This window comes from Phoca vitulina, unplaced genomic scaffold (genome assembly GCF_004348235.1).
Source record: "Phoca vitulina isolate PV1807 unplaced genomic scaffold, GSC_HSeal_1.0 scaffold7, whole genome shotgun sequence".
NCBI classification, from domain to species: domain Eukaryota; kingdom Metazoa; phylum Chordata; class Mammalia; order Carnivora; family Phocidae; genus Phoca; species Phoca vitulina.
Window position 1 is genome coordinate 54,605,122 of NW_022589710.1, and position 25,467 is coordinate 54,630,588.

The window sequence follows — 25,467 nt, forward strand, 5'->3', positions numbered from 1 at the left end:
CCATAGGTTCTATGTTAACATCTTTCATGGCTGAGTCATGTTTTTAGACATTTTGAACTTCATAGTTAGCCACTTAGAATTGTCAAACATAGCCTCCATGGGAGGTAAGTTCTCATTAATTATAAGCGGAGGGGTGTTGGGGAGTTATAGTAAATGTCCAGAATATCACAGGAAAGAAATTCTGCCAGTAGTAAGAGAAGGAAACACTTTGTCCTCCATCACTCCCACCACAGACACAATGCACACACACACACGCACACGCACACACATATGCACATACACACACACCTCATATCCTTGGAAGCAGTAAGTAATTGAGTTTTATATTCAGTAAAGTGCAATTAGATTTTTCTTTACTCACTTTTAATGCTATGTTAACATTTACTGATACAATGAAGAAACAGCTTACATCTGTTGAGTTAATTCCTGATTCAAATGTGGATTTCTTTATGTTATATTGTGATTGGACTGTAGTTTGTAGCTAAGGAGTTTACACATTAGCTAAGGATAGAAAAATATTTCAGCTCCTTCAGTTGGGTGTGCCAACTCATTCAGCTGTTCCAGAAAGGATGGAAGGAGGAATTGTTTAAAAATGACAGCATGGGGTGAATTCTGGCATCAGGTGTCAGAGATGCTATTCTTGGTTGTGCTTCTGGATTGCTAATTTAAAGTGAGTGATTTTCCCTCAGTGTCTTCATCTGGGTAGTGAAGAAATGGTCCATGATGATATTTTTTTAAACAACATTTGGGTTTCCATGATCTCCTTTTGACATTCTCAAGTTAACACTGTCTTAAGATTTCAGACATCTGACCCACCTCTAAAGGCTTGATGGAGTGATTTGAACCATCAGAGAAATCAAGCTTATTGTGTCTTCCTCATTTCTTTTTATTAGTCTGGGTTAAAACAATCATTCTCAAATGTGTGTGCATCAGGACTCACCTGGGAGCAGGTAAGCATAATGCTGTTTGGCCAGTTGGGAGAACGAATCTGTAAGGGAAAGTCTCAGGAATCAGCATTTTCAAAGAGCTTCTCAGGAAACCACAAAGCACACTAGTGATTAAGGACCTCTAGTCACACCATTCACCAGCTCAAAAACAGTTCATTCAAAATTTGCTCATGACTGCTTGATCATAAGGTTAATAGATTTCATAAATAAAAATACAAGATGCCCAGTTAAATTTGAATTCTTGATAAACATCGGTTTTTGTTTTTTGTGTTTTTTTTTTTTTTTTGCATACATATGTCCTATGCTCTGTTTGTATCTTATTTTATTTTACCTGGCAACTTTTCATGCTATAGAAATTCAAGGCTGTCTTGCTTCTTTCACAACTGTCAATACTGAGAGGTCAGAAAGGATCCTGATACAGAAAGAGGTGTATGGAGGCTTTGGTTCTGCCTGTTAACTTGTATCTTGATCCTTTTGAGGAGTATTATATTAGAAAGAAATTTGAAGATGCCTTTTTTATCTTTTATTCATTTTTGTGCTTTTATGCTGCATTTTGCCAGTGTTGCATTCATTGTCATTTCTTAAATAAATTGAAGGGTTTTTTAGAGTGCAAAGGAATTTAGCCACATGGCTCCTATTAATCCATCACTTCATGTGGAAATTTGTTCCAAGGCCTCTCATGTGGGTACAACCACCTTCTCCTAAATTACAGAGCTCTATTTTGATGCGAGGCTTATGAGGAACTTAAGACCTCCCTGTTGACCAATTTGTTGTCTTCCCCAAATAGTTATTCTTCAAAATGGAATATTTTCCACTGTCATTGAATTGAATCTCTTTGCTCTCCTTTGGAAAAAATTTACCCAGGACATAACTGGGTACAGTAGTCAACAAAGGCATTGGCCATCATTCAGGAGGAGACCAGATCATTGCCAACAGCACTAAGATTCGTTTCCACTGAAATTGATCTCTGGGTACCTCTCACCTGATTATAGACTGACTCAGCAAGAAAGGCCTGTAGTCATTGGGTAAGCAAATATTTTCTCTTTGGCTTTTATTTAATAAAGTTCTCAGACGTGGTTTTCTATGCACTTAGTGGGTACACTTGTCTTGTGAATATGGCAGATACTAGCACAGAGCCTGTAATAGGTGGTTGTGATTGCCAAGGAAATAGTTCAGCTGGCTGGACCCAACCTTATCATCACCCTGAAGGTTGTTGATTCCCAACCTTTGCTCCTGGGCTTTTGCCATCTCACTGAGATCTCAAAACCTAGACCCAGATCATCCCACATGGTCCTCGTGTGTGAAACAGTCCCAACGTTATACTGTAGGTAAATATTGAATGTGTATATCTGATACTTCTGGGTGCCTTAGAGTGGAGTATGGGTGGGCGGAGCAAGGGACTTTGTGACTTACAACCCCATTTCTAATTTTCTGGAGCCGATGACAATTTGATTAAGGTCTTACATAAATATTTCTTCAAACTCAAACAATATCTACTAGTACCTCCGTCTCCTCCTCAAAACATTGTTTTAGAATGGATTAAGGGCTTCTGCAGCTCAAGAAAGAAAAGATGGGTGTCCCCAAATTGACTCACCATTTTTGTCAGTACAAGTTAGGTTGGAACTAGGGAAATGAGATGGTTCTCTGCTTTGGAACAGACACGTGGGCCTCCCCAGTAGGAATCCCATGCAAAGGGCAGCTAACTGGATTATGGGAGAGGAACAGTTTGGATTCCTGAGACCCCTAACCAGCACTGCCTACAGCAAGTATTGAAAACCCTGCCTCTGACTGTCCTTCTCCCTGTGGGGCAAAGGACTGTTGCAGGTGCCAAGCATAGCCGCATGCCCAGCCCCAGTGAGTGTGTGCACAAGGGAGACAGAATGGGACCTGTCTTTGTTTCACCTAAGCCACCTTCTAGCCCTACTTCCACTGCTCAGCACCTTCATTTCCTCGTGTCAAATTGTCCATCTGTAAAGAGGTGATAATACTACCTACTTGGCTGAGCTATCCAGAAGATTAAAGCAAATCATACACGTTAAGTGATTAGCGCAATGTCTAGAGACACATAGCTTTTAAGGAGTTCAGTAAACCTAATTCCCTCTTGCCTGTAAAACTCCATTTGTGAGGGTATATTCTAGCATTGGAAAGAATGCTTATTGCACTAACTCTTTAAGAGGTGATGCACGGCCTTGTTTATTTATCCTCTGCACTTTCTCTGATTACTGATCTACCATTGGGTTCACCGGTGACCAGTCTTAAGCTAAAACGGTCTTCCTTTCCTTACAATTTGTGCTGTTACTTGAAATTCTGGCCGTCAGGGGCAGCCTCAGAAACTCATGACCAAAACCATAGTTTTTTGGGTTTCTTTGAGATTCACTGCTATTTTAATTACATGTGTTTTCTTATTTTCCTTTCAGGACAAGAGCTATGTATTTTCATCACCATGGTTATCTTCTGATGCTTTAAAGTATTTGGCTGTTTTCCTCTATTTGAGCATAGAGGCAGGGATGCTGTACTTTGTCTGAAAGTATTTACTGTCTCCCAAGAGTAGACAGAGTGACTTACATTTATAAAGTGCTAAAACATTATCATTGTTTTGTGTTTGCGCTTGCAAACTCAGAACTTTACATGTTGTTAAGAGCTTTCAACACCTTCTCTTCCTCCTTTGAAAAATAATCAGCATATTGCCTCTAGCATTCTTTCAAGGAAAGCCAAAGATTGTGTTTTCCAATTTCTGAGAATCTAATCCCTAAAGCAATGGCAGTAAAAACTGCTTGTACCTTTTGGGGCTAAGTTAACAATCCATTTGTCTTTTTGTTATCAAACTCATTCAGATTTACAGCTCTCCATATTAAAACCAATTGCTTGCTTGATGGTGGTTATATTCTATTGCAGTGGAGGAAGGGCCTTATAGACATACCTCGAAGGCATTCCAGATCCCCAAGAGCATGGATCTACTAGCTCAGAAGGCAGCAAACATTCTGATGGCCAATCCCAATCCTTGACCTGAAAGTCACAAAATGAGCATGTGGTTTGTATTTCTGTTCAGAAAAAGTGAAAAGCCAGCTCTGCCTATGATCTTAAATGTTGTTATACCTTTAAATATAGCTCAGGACATTTGCCAGGAAACTGTTAAAAACAAAATGGAAATTCAAATCTCACTATAAATAAGGAGTGATTTGTAACGCATTGCCCTTGCATTTTTCATTTTGGGTTGGCAAATCGGAAACCCGTGGGATTCCATTGTGGGTGACCCATTTAAATAATTTTTCAAAGGCTACCAATTCTTATAATTCTGATGTCTACGTTTGCTGTTGGAGTAGAGAACTCCAAAGCTGAATCGATTTTTTGAAATTATTTTTATATTTTGTCTGTATATGTAAAAAATGGAGGAGAGGAAGTGAAATGATTCATTTGAAATGACGTATGAATCCATTTTCTCCTGAAGTGCTCTTACCGAATTCCTGTTGACATTCAGGAGAGTTGAGTGCATCACGAAGAGGAGAATTCTAGTCACAAGCCCACTGTTGCTGCCATTAAAAAGGAGGTGCACGGGATTTTTATTAATTCCCTGCATCCATGCTCCCCTTCGATATTCTGCTTTCTAGGCAGTATGCTCTTCATTAGTCAGCTGGTTAGCCTTTGAAGACCAGGCCCTGCCTTCAATATATGTGCTCTACTTCCTTTACTGTCAATAGGACTTGAGCGAGAATGTCAAGGACAGACTTGCTAATGGCAATCGCTGCCTTTGGAGAGAGTCTGTCAAGCTCTGAGTTGAGGAGGAAAGAGTCAGATGTTTTTATTATTGCCTGGGATGCTGCCTTTTATGTTGTTACCGTGTACAAAAGGATACCCAGTCTTTTTTTTTTTAAATACATCCACACTCCCCCCTCCCCCCGCCATTTCTATGTGGAACCATTCAGAAAGTTGCAGCCTTTGTGACTTGTGCCGGCATGAAAATCACAGGTGCACTGTTAACTAGGCAGTGTAAAAGCATATTGCAAACATTATTATCAGATCAGAACATCTTTATAAGTCTATAAGCATTTTGAATAATAATGGCAGCAGTAACAATGATAACTGACGGATGATAAACCCAGGCCGAGATGGCTAAGTGGCTGTTTCTGAGAAGTCACCTTGTAAATCAGAGGCAGAGCGGCAGGAAGGATGCTTTGGCCGGACTTGCAGGCAGACCCTTCTAGCCCTGACACCAGCAGGAAAAATAGATGCCACCGCAGAGTAGGGCAGATGAGGATCGGGGAATGTGACATGCCTTTGTAAGGAACTGTTTGGTTATTTCACATGTTTACTCTATGTAGCTCAATGTAGGAGCATTCTCTTGCAAAAAAAAGAGTATGGCTTCAAAGTATAGACACGGACAAAGTCACAGAAGGGATGCTCAAGAGTCACAAAAGATGCTGTATTGCAGAGTAAAATACTCCTGTCTTATCATGGTTAAAGGGGCAAATCAAGTCTCATTGAAATCTCGATGGCTGGCCCTGCTTTTTAAACCCAGACTAGCACTCAAAAACCTGCAACCCTCTTATAAACCTTGGAAATTTCTGCGCAGCAGTAACACGTCCCTCCCAGTCGAAACCTCGTATCTTCTGATCCTCCCGGCAGCCTGGTAGAAACCAGCTTTTGGAAAACACTTTGAATTCTTTTTTTTTTTTTCTTTTTTTTTTTTTGAGGTGACATCTGCAGTGAATCTCCACTCCTCTTCTACTCTCCCCTAAGCATGAGGTCCTTCTTCCAGCTGGCCCCGATGGATCTCATGCTCCCCTTCCTCCCAGAGAGCTGTCTTTGAAGTACAGTGGCTGGTGGGCGTGGGGGGCCAGAGGGGAGGAGTGGGAGCCAGCTGAAATTCATGCTGCTTGGTGGGATTACAGGTTTCTCCTTCTCTCTCTCTTTTAATATATATATTTACTTTTATTTTGAAATGTATGCCTTCTCTTGGCTAAAGTAAGAGAGAGTTGGTCTGGTTTTAAAGAATACCCCCAGAGCAGCCTTGTTTATGCATAGTTGACTGTGACAAGCAGCTGCCCCCAAAGTCATCAGTGCCAGGATTTGGAAATTGGACGTAGACCCCTTTTACTTAGGCGTAGGTTATTTGGGGGGTGGACAAGGGCTGAGAGGTGTCAGAAAATTTATAAATGCATCCTGATGCTCTCTCTTCCCCAATATCTCGTTTTCCAGCTACCCGGAGAAAATTATTTTACCTCTCAGAACCTCAGTATTCCTTATCTATAAAGTGGAAATCAAACTCTTAGCTCAGAGGGCTGTTTTGAAGGCTAAGGGACACAGCCTTTTAAAGCCCTTTACGTAGTTTCTGGTTTATTTTAACAGCTTAAGTACCTGAATCCTTTGTCATTATCAGGACCATGTTTATAGTGCGGCATATTTTTACTGAAAATGTATGGGGATCTAGAGGGCAAGAATTGACAGGGTCTTCCTTAAAAGCAACACCATTGGAATAATAATGAATACCCTTATGAATCTATATGCCAATAGTCCAGACGAGGAGGGGGTGGTCATCCAATGCCCAGGCTATTGGAATTTCCTAAAATAAGTATTTCTCAAAAGGGGGTGCCTGGGTCATTTGTAGATTTGTCATTGAACTCTCAGCAGTCTGGTTTGGGTTGTCTCAATTTTGTCACTCAGATTTGCATCTTGTCTTTCTTTCTGTTTTTAGTTGTTTGGATTTCTCCCAAAGTATTTGTGGCTAAAATTCCTTTTGGACTCTGAGGCTGCCTTTTTTACATAAGCCTTGGATTGGAATCAATAGAATGTCAAGATGCCGGGCACATTCAGCCTAATAGCAGGTGGGTGTCTGCTGGACATGTGCCTGATTTGCCTGACAGTAGCAAATTTAGGCCAGAATTAATGAGCCAGAGAAGGTGCTGTTGGTGTTGCAGGATTTTTGCAGAGTTTTCAGAAGACATTTTGTTTTCTCCTTCTGATGGGATCATGTTTGCTCAAGACATTTGTGTTCACGTCTACACCTGTGCATGTGTGTGTTGTGTGTATATGTTTACTGTGACATAGAGCTGATTTATGATTCGGAAATAACCCTGACACACACACCTAAAAATTGGGCTCGTAAACCTCAATAGAGTTGAGTTTAAGTTAACAGTTTGTCTCGGACTGTTTAATGTTCAAGGAGAAGAAAACAGTCAAATGCTGAGTGAACCCCCGAGGTTTTTGTTTACACTTATCAGGACACATTGCTGTTGTATGAAGAACAATGTCAGAAAACAACGGGTCAGTAGAAGGGAGGTCCTCTGGGTTAAGGGAATGGAGTTATAGCCAGAGACTACTGTGTTTCTCTTGCTTCTGCTGTGTAAAAGATGTTTAACATTGAGAAAACCACCTGCCTTTTGACTTTCTTTTCCTCTGGGTCTTTACTTATGTATCAGGGAGTCAAAAAAGACTAAATATGGAAATGCAAGTTAGGTAGCTGGTGTACATCATAGCTACCCCCTCAGTGGTGGCTTTCTAGCTCATCTACAAAGAGAGAAGAACACAGCGATGGTTCTGGTTTCTTCCCTGCTTATATTTTAGTTGGTCTTTTTGTTTTTCTTACTCTGTGTCTTGCAACAGGCTTTCTCTTCTTTCAGCTTTGGATTTCAAATAGAAACTCAACTCTGGAACCTATGCTTTCTAATCCTTGACCAGGAATGCCCTTTAAATTCCTGTGACCTCCCACAGCGGGATGATATTAAACATCCTGATCTAGATTTTGGCAGAGGATGAATAAAATGGAAATGAGGCTTATGCAAATTAGCTTCCCATTTGTTTGGAGATGGTCTGGGGCAACAGCAGTCATGGAGTATTCCAGGATTCTAGAACAGAGCAAGTGATGCTCTGAATGACAAGCCCGCGGCTTCACATGGCTCATTCCAGGATGCCCATTACCCCAGAGAAGACCGGCCTCTATATTTAGTGGTCAAAGAAAGGAAAACAATAGTTTGACAGTGCCATTGAGTCCCAGTTTAAACAGTTTAGAAAATTCTACCACGTCTCCATTTCTCAGAACAAATTGATGGTTGTTCCCTTCCTTTGGTTCAAAGCCCTAGTCCTCATGGACATTCATAGTGATGAGTGCAGTAATGTTAGCATTGGAGATTGATCCAGGATGAAGACTTCCATTTTCTTCTGGAATAAAAGGTTAAATTCTCCCTTTGCAATGATGATAAAGTTTGTTTTATGGTATCAATTATTTTTAAATTTATAGAAATCGATTTCAATAATACAGTTATTAATATTTATTCAGGAAAAAGGTGTGCATATTTATGGGGATCATGAAGATGGTGCCCAAATTTCCTTTGCCATATTTCATTGGAATGAAAAAAAATGATCCAGTATTTGGGGTCATTTTGCAGGGTTATTTCTTCATATTATGCTATCCACAATTAGGACGTCTGACAAAAATGATTCTGTCATTTCATTTCAACTTGGGTCGTAGACTTTGAAGGGATGAAGCCTTGGCTGTGGAAGACACCTGTACCTGTGAGCGTGGCTACAATCTGGCATTAATTTTTGTTTCCCTACAGTGAAGGACATGGTTTTCTTTTTGTGGAGTTCGAATTTACCCTGTTTTGTTTTTTTTTTTTTTTTTCTTGGAGTGTCGGCAAATGGAGAAGTATCATCGTTGCAGTCTATTCGTGGAAAGAACACAGGCTTTGGTGGAAGAACTAATTTTAAATATTTATTTGATGATTATTTTTCTGAATCTCTAAACTGTACATAAGAAGTCCTTCTGGGAGGCACCTGGGTGGTGCAGTTGGTTAAGTGTCATGATCTCAGGGTCCTAGGATCGAGTACTGCATCGGGCTCCCTGCTCAGCGGAGAGTCTGCTTCTCCCTCTCCCTTTGCCCCTCACCCGCGCTCATGCTCTCTCTCTTTCAAATGAATAAAATCTTTAAAAAAAAAAAAAGAAGCCCTTCTGGAATATTCTTAGGAAGTTTAAATGAAAGGATATTCATAGGGAACAGCACCTTTAACAATGGAAGATATTTAGTTCCCACAGCTACCACCCCATATCCTGTGTGATATACCAGGCTTAAGGTATGCCCAGGTCCTGCTCTTAGACATGCAAGTTGGTGGTAAGGCAAAATGAATGGGGTTTTGATATCATTCTATTCAATAGTTAGATGAGCATTTGTTTGATGTGATATGTCCTTACAGGTATATGATGTGTGTGTATGTGACTGTGTGGAAGTGAGAGAGGACAGGGAACAGGGGGTGATGGTGTGTTTTGACTTAGGAGCCCCTACGAAAGTGGTAGAAAGCTTGAGTCAGGGAAACTAAGGGAGAAGTAGAAATGATTTGCTCAATTATTCTTGGGAACCTTTTTCAGCCCCACTCATTGATTTTCATTTGTTCTTAGTGTTTGTTTGAGACAGTAGAACAAAGTGGTTAAGAAATCTAGAATCAGGCCAATCTGGGTTGGAATTCTGGCATTTATTAGTATTTATCTTGAGTCTGTGACTTATCCACTGTGGGCTCAGTTTCTTCATTGGTATAATGGGAATAACTAGAGAACCAACCCTATAATGCTTTTGCACAGATTAGATGAAGACATCTGAAGTGAGGTGTCTGGCGCATAGTTAGGCACTGAATAAATAAATCATAGCTACTGTTGTTGTAACATTACTATGATGTGTATGATGGGGATAATAGTACGATCATATGCAGTTATTATGAGGGTTACATGAGATCTTCATGCATTGATTTGTCCTGCAAAGAAAGTGCTCAGTAAAGTCTAGCCATTTTTATTATTAACTCAGGATGAAAGCACCTAATTTTGAGAGATGCTAAGTAGTGGCTGTGGAAAAGAACACCGTTTTAAAGGGTTCTGGGTATGTTAGATATATTTTAATTGTTTAATATATTTCTATGATATTCTGTGTAATTTTTTCAGGAAAAAAAATGCACATTGTTTCACTGCACAACTTTGGAGGTTAAAGCTAAGCTTCCTGCATGAGCCCCTCTTGTGACTTATTGAAAATAGAAAGCCATCTGAAAGAAAAGAACCTGCAGAAAATTCCCGTGTGAGGAGTGAGATTGTCCTTGTGAAGGGTTAGGGCTCTAGCACCTGTATGCAGAAAACCCTTGAAAGATAATCTCCACAAGATGCTGAAAATTACTTGGTGGGGCCGGGGGCGGGGGGTGGGGGGCGTTGGCTGGGGAGACTGACCCTGAAGGAAAGACTGCCTCTCCCAATAATTTCCAAAAATAAATACTTGAGGGACATTTGTTTGTGTATGATGGATTAAATTTTATTCATATAATGTTTATACTATGCTGTGATACTTAAAGAAGCAGAGGTAATGAGAAAAAAAAATATAGGAGGTCCACACATTTTGTTAAATGGGAAAGTAAGGAAACACTTTTAACCCTTTCAGAATCCTTGCTTTTGGTGAGCTGGAATGGGCAGATTTCCCAAATAGTAGCAATCAAGGAATTAATCCATTGAGTGACTGATGGGCAGTCTTTCCCATGATCAGAATTCAAATGTGGGTTAAAGTAATGAATTTTGGGAGCAGAGCACTCCCATTTTGGCAGCAGTTACTGGGAGCTCTAGATACACCCTGAAGAAGACAGTGGATGCCATAGAGAGAAGCTCTAAGCCCGTCCCAGAACTCCTCCTGCATGAAGTCAGGATTAGACTCCCCGTCTGCTTAAGGGGTATTTCTTCAAGGCATTGTGCAAAGAAGAAAATATCCCTTCCTTTATATAACATGAGCACTGCATTTTGACTACAGTGCTCTGGAGAGAGCAAAAGCTGAAACCTCCTGAAAAATCAAGGACAGAAGGAAGAGGAAGCGGGACTTTCTTAAGCTAGTCAGAATCTGACAATGGACAGATGGATGTTTTAAGAATAGGCGGTGATTGGAGCTATTTTTTTTTGGTATTGATTGGCTCCTGCGGTGCACTGGACTGTTTTTATCCCTGCACTAGGATTTATTTATTTATTCCTCTGAGAATAAGGGCTCCCCCCGTTCCCTGGAAGCTGTGAGCTTCCAATCTAGGGAAGCCTCCACAGTGAAATTACTCTCTTGTCTTAACCTCTCTGTTTAAGCCCCTGTGAACTAGGGCTCCTTAGCTACCTGCCTTACAAAATGCAAGCGTTGATTAGTGTTTGCACGGGACTAGGAAATGTCTTTTATGAATGGGATGTGCTCACACCAGGCTGTACAATGTTGACCGGGGGCATTGCGCTTGTAATTGTTTAAATAATTAGCAGAAGAAATGACATGGAAAAGAAACACTGGAAAAACGTGGGGTAATGGTGTCTTCATTCTGTACTTGCGTAAAGCAGTCGACATTGAGTGCCTAGGTTGGGTGACGGGACGTGGTCGGACTTGGCGGTTCTTCCTTCGCCATTTCTGCGGCTCTTTCTTCCCTTCCTGTCTTTCGGGACATGCCAGTATGCCCTCCAGAGCCACAGAGGACAGACATTCTTCTCTGGGCTCCTGTGGCAGCTTCTCTGCTCCCACGGCAGGCCTGCCTGGGTTCGGCAGAGAATTAGTCACTGTGCAGAAGCTGGCTACGGATGCCCGGTAACACAGGGTTCTGAGTGGCGCTGAAAGCTGCTTTATGAGCCGTGCAGAGTCGGTGTGCATGTGTGCAGGTGCACGTCTGTGAGAAGACTGGGGTGTTGGGGCATCGCTGGCCCGACCTTCGTCAGGCCCTCTGTGTGGGAGCTATATGAGGCTTTTGTGCCCCCTGTTACTTTTCATTGCAGATGGGGCATCGTCCAAAAAAGCATGGACAGGGTGGGCTGGAAGTGCGGGGGGATGAGGGTGGGCATGGGAGAGGCAATGAATAAAGATATAAGAGCACGGAGGAAAGGCAAGAGACAGGCGAGGATTTCTGTGGCAGGGTGAAAGGGTATTTAACTTGGAGCCAGGAAATGTGGTGGGCCTTCTACCGCCACTGCTGCCTGGCCCTGTGACCTTGAACCCTGGTTTCCTTATTTGTAAGATGGTGGTCTAAATAGGTGGAGGCAAGATGCAAGGGAGACATATGCTTGTCCAGCCATCTGTCATCAACACTCATTAAGTGTCTAGTCCCCGAGCCTTCCGAAGCCCTCCCTCCACAGGTCTGACTGAGGTCAGTATCTCCCCTCTGGGTTGGAAGAGCAGTACTGCTTGTTCCAAAGTTTCATTTCTCTTACTAATCTTTTTCAGATTTGGTACATCCCAGACTATCATTTTTCAGGACAGTATTTATATTATCGGTATGCTAATCCTGCCTTCCCTACTCAAAGGGGACTCAATAGTGTTCGGTTCTAATAGAAATACTAAAATTATCCTTATTTCAAAAACACGAAACTTATTTCTGACCACGAATATAAGACACGTTTATTTGCAGATACATAAATAAATCCAAAGTGAAAGAGTAAAATAACCAACAGTTGTAATCTCAGTCCAGAGAATCATTTTGTGTGTGTGTGTGTGAGTGTGTGCATTATATACGCAGGAGGGTATATGTGGTGGGTATTTTATTAGGTATGCTATTACTTAATGTGTTATTTAGAGTTCCAGATTCTGCAAAATAAAGTTTGTTGAGATTAAGGATGGATGAATTTTATTTTCTTCATATTTAGGTATATCTAAATCATCAGAGATTTGACAATGCATTTGGTCCTGGAAGCTGTGACCAGGTTTAGTTGAAGAGCTGGGAAACCAAGGATGGGCAGTTGTATTTTCTTTTCTTTTCTTCCTCTAACTTTTGAGGAATAATTGACAAATACAATTGTATATACATTTTCCTTTCTTAATGTTCTATAGGAATACCATTGCTTCAGGCTTGCTGCTGTCAACTATAATGATAGCAAATATTTTTATATCATTTACCTCTTTGGCATTGGTCCCACTTGTCACACACACATTTATATAACATATATACACACATGTATGTTTTATATATATGCACACATACATATGATTTATATATAATTCTTTTTATAGACGAGGTAAGTGAGGCACAGAGAGGTTAAGTAACTTGCCCACAAGTCACACAGCCAGTGAAGAGTGAGCCAGGCTTCAATCACAGGGCGCTGTGCAACTTGAACTTTTATCAACTCCACTGACCTCATTGACAATGCTGATGTCAGAAATAATGCTCAGTCAATGGGCATAAAGTTTCCATTCTGCAAGATGAATAAGTTCCAGAGATCTGCTGTATAACTTTGTGCCGATAGTTAATAATAGAGTACGATACACTTAAAATTTTGTTAAGAGAGGTCTTATTCATTGTTCTTATTGCAATAAAATGAAATTAAAAAGAAAAGAAAAGAAACAATGCCCGAAATAGGTGTTTCATAAACCTGATAAAACTCATCTCTACTTATATGCCAATTCTTCCACAGTTTAGGAATTGAAAATATGATGTTTTGTTCTATTTATTTCAAAGTAAAAAGTAAAAGATAAAATGGGGTCTTTGTTTAATTTTTTTTAAACAGTTGAAGTTAGAACACGAGTCAGGCAAATTCTCCTGGGCATGGTAGACGTGGAATCAATTTAGTAATGATCCTGTCATTTGTACAATGGGGCCATGATATTTCTCAAAGTCAGAAGGAAGAAGTTCACATCCAAAAGGTCAACACAGGAAGGTAAGCTGGTTCTCATGGAATTTAGGTGAATCAAAGTAATTCCCAGGTAGCATGTAAATGTTAACAATAGCAGAGATTTTTTTTTTTTCTTTTTTAATTATTGGAGTCGGCTTTCCTTTATAGATCAGTGTTCTCTAGCTTGGCTATAGGGGAATCTCACTATTGTATATAACCAATCTCACTTGATATTTGGCCTTTGGTTACATCTTAGGTAAGGTGTTATAATTTCCAGTTTTATCAACAAATGAGGAAGCTCAGTTTATACTGTTTTCAAAATGATATTAAAAAAACACATTTACATACTTCCAGGGTTTCAGAAAATAGGCGGAAATAGATGTTAAGCTTGAAACTGCTTGGTCATCCAGTTTGTAGATGGCTAAGGAATGAAAAAAAAAAAAGAGTTCATCTTGGTCACACTAATTGACTCTGACAGCAGACACCAGTGTGCCAACCACTCCAAAGAATTCTTGTGGACGAGCTACTTCTGCTGTCCGAGATTTTTCTTATTTGTTTTGTTTGCTCATTTGATGTATAATCTTGTGGTTTCTGGTCCCCTTCTCCATCTAAAGCAGAAAAACATATTGGATTCTTAGGTCATTTTAATTGGAACTTGCTCTCCAAGTCCTAACTATTTCAACAAATTAAAGGACTTGACTGGAATTCTTTTTTTTTTTTTTTTAAGTGAACACTTTGCTGTTACTCAAACCCTACCACAGGGTCAGCAGACAAATGCCATCTGTCTCTTTAGATGTGGTCACAGTTGACAGTTCAAAAGAACAAAATCAAAACACTTTAAGACCTGAAATCAAAACTCATCCTTGGAAGAAGAGCTCATATTTCAAAGATGATATTAAAATGATAATAATTTTAATATCCCCTTTTAGCATAAATTTTTCCTGATTAAACACTACCCATAAGGCTATATTGTTTTCATCATCCTTTTAGTGAGATCTCTGGAACGCCTGTGTGGTGAATGATGAGGAAACGTTCTAAACATGCTTTTATTTTAGCTTCCTTTTTTTTATTTTTGGTGATGGGATTAGATTAAAATATTCTGGAATGAACCACATTTGACTATTTGAGTCCTGAATTTTATTTTGTAGTACTATTACAACTTGAAATGAGTGATTCCTGTTGTGGCCTTTTATGTTTTCTGTCTTCATGCATTGTTAAAAGAAAGACACAGCACTGTTATTAAAACAAATTAATAAAAAAATACTTCCAATCCAATCAGGCTTCCAGGAATTGGATGAAGTGCTTTGCTTGGATGATGTCGTACATTATCTTCATCCACCTTTCAAGATAGGTTCTGTTACATTACTATTTATTACCTTTATGCAGATCAGGAGACCTGGGCTTCCAGAAGGTCACTAACTTGTTCAGTGTTCTATGACTAGTTCAGGGTTTCTTCACAACAGTGCAATCGACAGTTTGAACTGAAAAGCTCTTTGTTGTGGGGTGCAGTGCTGCTTCCTGCAGGAGATTGAGCAGCATCCACGGACCCTACCCACCAAATGCCAGTAGTACTCCCAGTCATGACTTGAAAATGTCTCCAGCGTTGCCAAATATCTTCCAAGGGAGGGGGGCAAAATGGCCCCTGTTGAGAACCACTGCACTGGTTATGTGGTGGAGCTTGGGAATGTCTTAGGTTAATTCCCTTCCTCTTAGCTCCTCCATTGTACTGCTTCTCTCTGTTCATATAGCACATAGCTACAGCTCTCAGCTCTTCTTGACTCTTTCTCTCCCCTGCCCTTTCTTTTCTGAACTTAGAGTTTTTGCCCTTAGTAAGTGGTCACTATGTCTGCTTGTTCATCTCAATAATGGGCTAAGTGCGGTGATAAACACCTTCCTATTCTCTTTGTGGGTGTAGTCAGTTAAAAAAGGGGTAGGAGTCTACACATCCTGAAGACAATAGCACACACAGAGCAGCATGCATGAAGAAACATACAGTGAGCATTTTTTAAATTGCTCATCTCACTTGCCTTGCTGAGTATATGCTTGGGTTATGTAGTAGTCATGTGTTCACAGAGTAGACTTCGAATCACTGTTGCCTGTGAATTGCTGACTGGCCTTGAGCAAGTCACTGAATCGTCCATGTTTCCTCTTTTTTTGTTGTTGTTTTGATGAAATGAGAACCATTCTTCTAACATAATGCCTCTTACTTTTGATTTTGGAGAGTGGTGCAATGTTCACAGCAAAACACTTTGAAAAGAATTCTGAGGCATCCAATTTATTGAAAACTAAATGTAATTTTTGAAAGACAAATCATTATTCAGTGGAACTGATTTTCAAGATGAAATGGTGCATTTGTCCGCCATTGATCTATAAAGTTGAAGAAAACCAGGAGGTAGTGACCCAAAGCTCTCCCAAGCTGTCCTCAGCTTGGTTTCAGTTTTCTCAGGATTAAACACTTTTTCAGGCTTTATAGTCACTGAGGACTTGGACAAATATCATTTTGAAAAAATGGAATGAAAACACACACCAGTGGTGTCTTGATGTTGGTGTCATCTGTTCATTTGACAGAAGCTGAGGACATATCTTGCCCTCTTCCAGTGTAAGTGTGTTTGAAGTGCATTGTCCTGTGGGAATTCATTCTCCACAGAAAGTCTGCTGTGAAAAAGAGTCTGAACTCTGAGAATCTGAAGATGCACAGGCAGGGGAAGGACCACAGCCCTGCCTGTTGCTTGGTAGGTTATGGAGCAGGTTCTTATTAGCACTTGAAGCGTAACTTAGGTGAATGCTTAGGTGATCAGAAATCCCATCACCTTCAGCCTGCAAAATAGCCGTCAAATTGTTCTTGTCAATTAACATATCAGATAGCTGAGAATAAAACAAACCTTTATATACCTAGGTTAGTAGGCGACTAAATGGTTCTCCTTATTGCTTTTGATTTATTGAGTGGCAGGTGTACATGAGTACTTAATTTATAAATGAGATTCAGTTTTGTCTACTAAATATATAGCATTTTTATTGCTTAATAAATATTTCTTGAGCTAAGTCCTGACTCTTATGGATGTGAGGAATAAAGGGGCATTATGCTTACATAGAATGCTATATAAATTTAATATACATTTATCTTGTTGTTTTAAACACATATAACAGTCAAGAAATGAATGACTCACTCCACTAAATTGAAATAACAGAGTAAATTGCAAATTGATTTTTTAAGTGTCAAATTAAATATCTGTCTACATAGTAGTTGATTTCACCCTGCCTGAAATGGGTCATTAAAATAGATGGGACAGGAAGAAAACAAAAATCTTTTATAAGATTTTTTTTTTAAAGAAAACACGTGATAGGATAGATGGCTTTCTTATTTTTTAATGTTAATCAATACATTCTGTGACGACAGAAGAGAAAATAGAATAAGGAAATAACTCTAGAAAAGGAAGGAGGCAGTTTCTCCTTTGTTCTGCCTTTTACATCATCCCAGGGGCCACATACCTGCTTTCTCTCCCCATCCGGTAGCAGTTAGGCTTCATGTTGTGGGACACACGGTGTATAATGACCTCCTCCCTCCTTTCCATCCTTAACAGGTAAGAAGAATTGGTACACCCTTTCACCTTTGATGATAAAAGTGCATCAACTCAGAATAAGTGGGGTCTGGTATGTGCAAAGAAGTATTAGCATTACTTGCTCAGTCAAAAACTAACCACATGAATTCTGCACCTGCTCATGCAGGATGCCACGCAGAGTGCCCTGAGGGATCTAGACGTGGAGAATATGCTGCTTAGCCAGTTCCATGAGCTCAGGGCTTTCTTCACAGTCAATCCACGGTATTTTAAAATCACATAAATATTTCGCATAGTATTTTCAAATCAGTGGATGGCAAATACACAAAATATGTCTTCATCTACTGTATGTACTACAGGCCAGTTCACATCTGGATATGGGTCACATTTTCTTTCCTTTTAGGCCATACAGTTGCCACTGGCTTATACTCTGATTTGTTAAGTTGACGTTAACTTCAGAAGAAAGGAGGAAAAGATGATTTGATTAGATGTCTATATAAAATATCTAGATTAAGTTTTCATTTATTTGAGCATAGCTTTCAAATGGTTAACTAATGAGTTTTTAGACTTTTCTTGAAACTTCTACGTTTTTGTTTTTTTTTTTGTCATGCCTGTGTACTCTACTCTGTGTTGCTTTTGAAATTCCATGAAGATAACAGCTGCCTCTTCCTCATGATATTCAAACTCTGTTTCTGTACCTCATCTCCTGGCTGCATGGCCTGTAGGTTAATTTAAGGTTTACCAAACCTTTCATATGATTTTTTAAATACAATTGGAACCCTATTGATTTGATAAGATTGAAACATGTTGAGCCAAAAACAGTAGGTGCCAGCAGAATTTTAAATATGTCATGTATTTCTGGGGATTGGAAATATTGAAGGGATATTGTTGAATATAGTCTACCTGGGAACTAATTAATAACGTTTTATAGATTTAGGGCTCTTTACACCATTGCCCACCTTTAACTATTTCTTTTGGTTATTTAGCATTATTTACATGGCTCTTGTCTTGTATGTGGAATGTATGTGCATGTGTGTCTTTTGAGTATGATGTGTGCCTGAGTAGAGCTTCGTTGAACTGCTTCCCCTGGTATCCCTGTGCCCAGTTCCCTCCTGCCTGCAAGTCTCAGCTCAGATGTCCTGTTGAAAATGCACACACTCCAGGGTGCCTGGGTGGCTCAGTTGGTTAAGTGTCCGACTCTGACTCTTGGTTTTGGCTCAGGTCGTGATCTCAGGGTCCTGGGATGGGGGCCCATGTTGGGCTCCACGCTCATCGGGGAGTCGGCTTGAGGATTCTCTCTCCCCCTCTCCCTCTGCACCACCATCCCCTCCCACCCAACCCTGCCCCAGCTTTCATGTGCACACTATCTCCTAAATAAATAAATGTATCTTAAAAAAATAAATAAATAAAATGCACCCACTCAGCCCTTCATCACACACCCTAAATCCCTCTTACTGTAGTTGGTGCTCAATAAACAGTTGGGGATTTTTTTCCCTGAGCTCTGAAAGAAGTTCAGCCTTTATAGTTGCCCCAGTCTCTGTCATTTCCATTTGAGGAATATACATGAGGCTTTTATGTTTTAGTACTTTTGATTCTAAGCCCCTCTCCTATTTACATTTCATATAATCCTGAAAAAACTAAAGTTTTCTTTATAGTTCCATACACACCCACACTAAATTAGTAGGAGATGTGTGTGATATGTCAGAACAACCCTGGGTTTTGGGAGTTGCATAAGCCTAGATTCAAGAGCTGAAGACTCATGGTTATAATCTGTGTGAATTTGAGCACATTATTTCACTTGTCTTAAATTTAATGTTTTGTTTTGTTGTTGTTTTTTTTTTAAAATCTCAAAATTGGGTTAGTCATAATGACCTACAAGTAATTTGTGAGGATTAGTGGTAGGATGTAAAAAAATGAGAAGGTGGGCTTGGCATTAAGAACGTGCTCAGTAGTTGGTAGGCACACATTTTGAATATATATATGTATGCTTATTTATTTTATGTTTGTGTATATGCACAGAGCTCTGAGAAATCATGGATTTCAAAGATACAGAAGAAAGAATCCTTTGAAGTCTATATGAAAAGAGCTTAGGAATTAATGTCCCTCTTTTATCCAAGCTATAAGTGCCTACCATGTTCAAAGAGCATCAATAGGATTAATATTCAGAATTTTCTTTGAAGTCCTAATACAGAAGGGCCTGGAAATGAAACCCATAGCTATTTCTATAGGGGGATAACTTCTTAATATCAAGTAACAGGCCCGGCGGGAAAACTAGGCCATTTCTGGTTTGCTATATTTTCCTGTTTTTACATATACATTCTCTTGGTGCCATGAAGAAGGTTGAGAGGGGTTCAGTTGACTGGCAAGAGGTGAGTGTGTTCCTTGCTTGGTCTGGAGTTTAGAGTCAACTTCCACAAATCCCCTAAGGGTGGGCTTGAGGGCCTTTGAGAATTCTGCAGTTCGGATTGGGCTCATTTTCATTCATCTTCAGACAAGCTTTAGGCCTGCATCTCTCAGGAAATTATAGTTCATTTTTTGACTGTTCAGGAAGGACCTTTTAAAATACTGCACAGGTCAGGGAGGTGGCATCTCCCCAGGGGCCAGGAAACGGCTCCTCTGAAGTCCAGAAGTGGTTTGTTTTCACGTGCTATCTACTCTTCCAGATCTGGAGAATGACCAAGAACCCGTCCGCAGGGATTGAGGTGGGAATCATCAGCCCTCATCTTCACAAGAAAGTTACAATGAATCAAGCATTTCTGTAAATATTAAAACAGTTGTACACACCCTTTTCATGTAGTTTGTTTTTGTTTTTGTTTTTGTTTTCTTCTTTTTGAGATGCTCTAGCACATTTGCTATTTGTCCTGCCTCTGTCTTGTAGAGTCAGGGATCAAACGAGATTAGACACAAACACAAGACAGGCTTTTTTTGAAGTAACCTCTTCTTCTTCCTTTTCTTTCCTTTTTGTAATGTAGAAAAAGGACTTCAATGTGAATTTATTTTTTGAATTTTTCCAATGCACAAATAAATAGAATTTCAGACTGAAAAATTTTGAAGTAACTGAACCCATTATCTTTTGAAAGGCTTTTTTTTTTTTTTTTTTTTTTTTTTTTAGCATTTTCACTGTTTAAACTCTTTCTGCCTATCACCATGGTACCTGGGAGAATTTGGATATTTCATAGGCGAGCAGTTACCATGCAACTGCACAGATCAGAACATGCTAGCGGTGCCTTGCTTGTTATGTGATGTGTTGACTTTCAATTGATTTTAAGCACACTTTAAATGGTAATGAGAATGCTGAGCTGGGAGATAGCATATGGCTTTAACAATTTGGTTCTAAGAAAGCAGGCAAACCTTTAAAAATGATAGAGTTTCATGATAGTGAAAGTCAAGGTGAAATCTGAGTGTTTGAATGACAAACTATTTCTTCCCTTTCTATTATTTTCAGCTGTGCCTTTATTATATTTTATTGTGTTAATATGAAAAAAATAAAGAGGAAAACCAAAATTTGCTATCGAAGTTTGGATCAAATTAAATATGACATAAGGCTTTGTTCAAAAGGTATGACTCCTTTGGTGCTTTTGAACTCAAATCATCCTTTCAAGCAAAATTTAATATGAAAAGTCAATTAAAATATAATAAGGAAAAATGTAGTTCAAGGAGCTGGAAAATGAGAGAAAATGTATTCAGACCGTGAAAGAAAGATGAAGAGAAATATTAGCTATTTAGGCATGAACTACATTTATGTGTATAGCACTCAGTATATATTCTCTGATTAACCGGGAGAACTATGTGAGTAAATGAGATGAGCCACTTGGAGATATTTGCTTTCCTCAAGAGGAAATACATCATGGGGGTATCATTCCTGAGTTTGTTTTCTTCATTTGTTCTACTAGATTTTACTGACTGCCGTTCCCAGTTAAATAACAAAAATCTGTGAAGTTATTTTTTTTCTTAAACTCTCCTATTTTCATAGTTTAAACTTAATCCTGGAAATAAAATGCAGTCGGTCTTCGAGAGATTTCAGGGCTTAAACAACTCGTGAGAAGTCCCGTCTGTTCACAGATTCACAGAGGCACCACGCTTCTCTACAGTTCACTCACTCACTTCTACTTCTGCAGAAATCTAAAGATATTGGCGAATTTTACAGTCAGATGTGTGGCTTAAAATTATATACTGATAGGATGTTACAGCTGAATGGGATTGCAGAGAGGATATGCTCTGGTGGCATTTTTACACCAACAAAATTGATTTATTTACAGTCATAAATAAAATTTCTGCAGTTGGGAAAGATCTCCTCTGTTTTAGACTCAGGTTGGTAGCTCTATCCTTGTTACTATTTAAATGTAGTCATTGCCTTTGAAACTCTTTTACTCTAGTTACTTCATGTAGAACAGCTTACATCCAGTGATGAAAGTAATGATTATCATTTATTGTGCACTCAGTCCATTCAGGCCATTTACTAAGTAAACACTTTGTATAGATCCCCTCTTTTAATCTTTATACCCACGTTGTAAGGAATTTTTGGATTAGAGGAATTAAATGATTTGCTGAATGTTTGCCTACCGCTCATTAATGACAGAGAAGGTGTCTGGACATACAAGTCTGTCTGACTCTATTTATTCATCCTTGAATTAAACACATTTCTTAATTGAGTAAAGTCATTCTACTGGAATTCTAAACTTCCTTAGATTTTCAAGTGATTTTAGATTGCAGAGTACAAGCCATACTTATCAGAACCCAGGTACTAGAAGCAGATTCAGGAAACCAAGTCTTCTCTGTCATCCTTCCTCATCAACACATCAGATTCGCTCTATGTATTGTGGGGCTTGGCTTCTGATGGTAACATTCAGATGCTGTGAGAAATTTCTTTAAATCTCAAAGCTAATTCTCAGTTGGACCCAACAGGTGGCACTCCATCCCTGGGACTCATGGGATTTTCAAGCTGAAAGAGACCTTAGGCATTGTAACAATCTTCTTCCTATTATGGTTTTAATACTCAAGAAGAGATATTAAATGACTCCCCTCAAGGCCACACATCTAGTTAGTGACAACACTAAGACAAAGACCCAAGTCTCTGGAATCCATGGCTTTACCTCTTTCTACTATTCAGACAGCCTTCCTTTAAAAAGTATTGTCGAGTAGTAGATTTAATCATATACAACATATTTCATGCAGCTATACATCAGGGTGAAATAGGGGAAGTGGTTTTTTGTTTGTTTTAAATTCAGATGGCAAATGCAAACGGCTTTTGGCCCCATGAAACACTCTTGACTCAGTAGGCTAAAAATATTTTCCAGTGTCAGAGATGGCCATGTTCTGGTTGTTTCATCCCTAGACCATGCTCAAGAATAGTATTAATAACCACCATAAAGCTGGTGACTACCGTAGATAAACCATGTTGCTATTGCTAATTTTTAAAGTAACTCTGTAAGGTAGATATCATTATCCCTGTTTACGGAGAAAACCATGACTCAGCTTAGTTAAATGATTTTTACAATGTCATATAGCTACTCATGAGAATATTCAGGAGTTTAACGCTGGTTTCTCTAACTATAAAGCTTACATGTTTCCCTCTATACCACATTGGCCTAACAAAATTAAAGTTAATTAATGCTGAAGAATTATCAAGTACATCTAACAATGCCACTCACAGCAAAATTAATTCCTCCTTCTTAAATTGCCTCTTGGACATTCAGTTTAACCATCATTCATCTCTGTTTTCTTTCTCTCATCAGTGAGTTAACGAAAGCCTGTATATTTTACACGTGAGGAAATCAGGTCACGGTAAGATTAAGTAACTCCCCCAAGATCACACGGCCAGAAAGTGGCAAATCTGGGATTTCAATCCAAGACCCAAATAAAAAAGATAGGCTGCATCCAGCTATGAAAAAGTTTAAATGACAGTATCTTCACAAGCAGTGGAAATAAAATTTTGAGTGGGGCAATACAATGATACTCTCAGGATATTCATATAAGTAGAGAGTGGTTAGAAAGGAGAGACTGGGGACAAGGAGATATGAGACAAGTGTAGTTTAGCTCTTTATGGGGTTATCAGCCAATATATGAAGAGGGAGTTATAAAGGAAGAATTGACCTCACTAGTGACTCATGTGGGTGGTAAGTTAGGAGGAAGTAGAAAGAGTGGGTGCCACTACTGTGGGTAACTGAGGAGATGTCCATGTTGTTGGTTGAAATGGAAAAGTCAGAAGAAGAGCTTGAGAGATTGAAGTTCCAGATGGATGTATGGATGCTAATGTCTGTGGGTTTGGAAATCAGTTCAGATGTATCAATGTTGAACTGGGTTGAAGATTTGGAATCCAGCTTTATACATGTAATCATGTATTAAAGAGAAGGTTCATGAGGGTAGATCTATAAGGACTGTCCACATTTTGGGGGTTGGGAGGAAAACAGATGTGGTCAGAAAAGTAAGAAGAAGACTAAGAGGGTATCAGAGAAACTGATGGAAGGGAGAGTTTAGGGGGTAGCAACAGCTCAGGAAGGCAGTGAAGAGACAGGGAGAGAGGCTGATGTGCTGAAGGGAGCACACAATGAGATTTAAAGGAAGCAAAACATGAAAGAGAGCACCTGACAGAATGTGGCCCAGGGCGGGCAGCACACTGACAGTCCCAACCCATCAGGGCCGGGTTGAACTCACCCTGGACTCATAGACCATTGTTGAGCCATTTTGTCAGCATTGCTTACAAGCCCCTTTGAACTTTAAATGACACAGCATGATCCTAATAAAGAGGTCCTGGAACACAGCCAGGCTGCCAAGACTAAAATTATGTTCAACATCACCGATTCCCTAGAGAGACTGCAGGCCTCTGGATAATGGAAGACAGTAGGCTGCCTTAGCAGCTGGGTAATGGCAAGCCACAGTGGATGGATGGCCTGGGGAGAAAAGCCCTAAAGATCTTTCCACCCCAGAGGAAGGAGCATAACCTTGGGATGAGAACACTTGGGTTTAAATCCCAGTTCTGCTACCCACTACCTAAATAAGGTTGAACAAATCCCTGGAACTGCTGGAGCCTCAGTTTTGCCATTTATAAAATGACCCAATCAGAATACTTGTCTTCTAGAGATGGGAAGATCAAATGAGATGTATGGGGGAGTACTTTGTAAATTGCAAATTCTATGCAAATATTATCTCTTTCTTAAGTATCATTATTATTGGTAAAGCCACAGAGATGTGGATAGCTAAGAGACAGTACTAGCAGGATGATTACCCTGTATCTCAGAAATGTACTTGTCCTTAAGTCCACCATAGAATGTTCTGAATATGAGGCTATACAAAAGGTTGTTCCTAGAAGTCAAGTAGAAGACATTAGTGTCTGTGACAAATAGTGCTTCTTGGTCTATATGGAGGAAAGGCTTTTTTCACAATAGACATTTGAATTTTTTAACCATATCTAAAATTTATCATTAAATACTTATTTTTAGGAGTGCCTGGGTGATGCAGTTGGATAAGTGTCTGACTCGTGGTTTCAGCTCAGTTCATAATCTCATGGTTGTGAGATTGAATCCCACGTCAGGCTCCGCGCTTAGCATGGAATCTGCTTGAGACTCTTTCTCCCTCTCCCTCTGCCCCTCCTGCTTGTGCTCTCTCCCTTTCTCTAAAAATAAATAAATCTTTAAAAATAAATAAATAAATGAATAAATAAATAAATAATTAGTAAAAGGTAGAGAAGTGTATTTTGTGGGTATAAATATATTTGCATATATATACACACACATACTCTGTAAATGCATATAAAGTTTTACATGTTTGTTACACGAAAATATACATATACCTACCTGATTTTCTTTGCTCTAGCTTACAAAGCTGTCTTTTGAAACGACGATACATTTATTCCAGTTTCTCAAAGGAACCATCTTGCTATAACAACCTTGGAATAGTCCCTGTGCTCAGATTTGGAGTTACAGCTGCAGAAGCATTCCTGGTATGCTCCCGGCTCTTCTCTGAAGAAGGCTAGATGGCACTTCCGATTTCATTAAAGCACCCTGGAGCTCAGAGAACAAATTGGAGAAATCAGGATTGATTACATTCTGTGCTCTCTTCGTCTTCATCAGGATTTGTCCAAAGCCAAGTTAGAGTTTTCAAAGTGAGAGTAGCTTAAGGGGGCTCTACATTCAGCACAGAAGGCTGTGATTTGGTAAAAGCTCCAATTATTATGAAAAGTAAAATGGAAAGGGTGAGCATAATTTTGCTTTAAGAACCATACCTTCACATCAGTGACTTCATTTGCCCTGTAGCGGAATGGATCTGTCAACTTATTTATTAGGAAACGAGTTGCTACAATGTCATAAATGGATGGCATATCCTTTGATGTATGAGAATTCTGTGTAGAGATCCTTCATTCCTGTTGAAAAGGAAACTAATAACCATT

At 39.5% G+C, this 25,467-nt stretch overlaps 1 protein-coding gene across 6 annotated transcripts in view; it reads left to right on the forward strand.

Moving 5' to 3' along the window:
• The window catches only part of FLRT2 (fibronectin leucine rich transmembrane protein 2), a 98,278-nt gene that overhangs the window by 41,832 nt on the left and 30,979 nt on the right, over nt 1–25,467 (forward strand). The window contains exon 1 of one of the 6 annotated variants that reach the window (XM_032405714.1): nt 1,232–6,769. The exons of 4 other annotated variants lie outside the window; for them this stretch is intronic. The gene's annotated coding sequence lies outside the window, so the exon portion shown is untranslated. Of the gene's footprint in view, nt 1–1,231; nt 6,770–12,917; nt 13,570–25,467 lie in introns of those variants that run through there. One more of the 6 variants, XM_032405715.1, reaches the window with a different exon arrangement.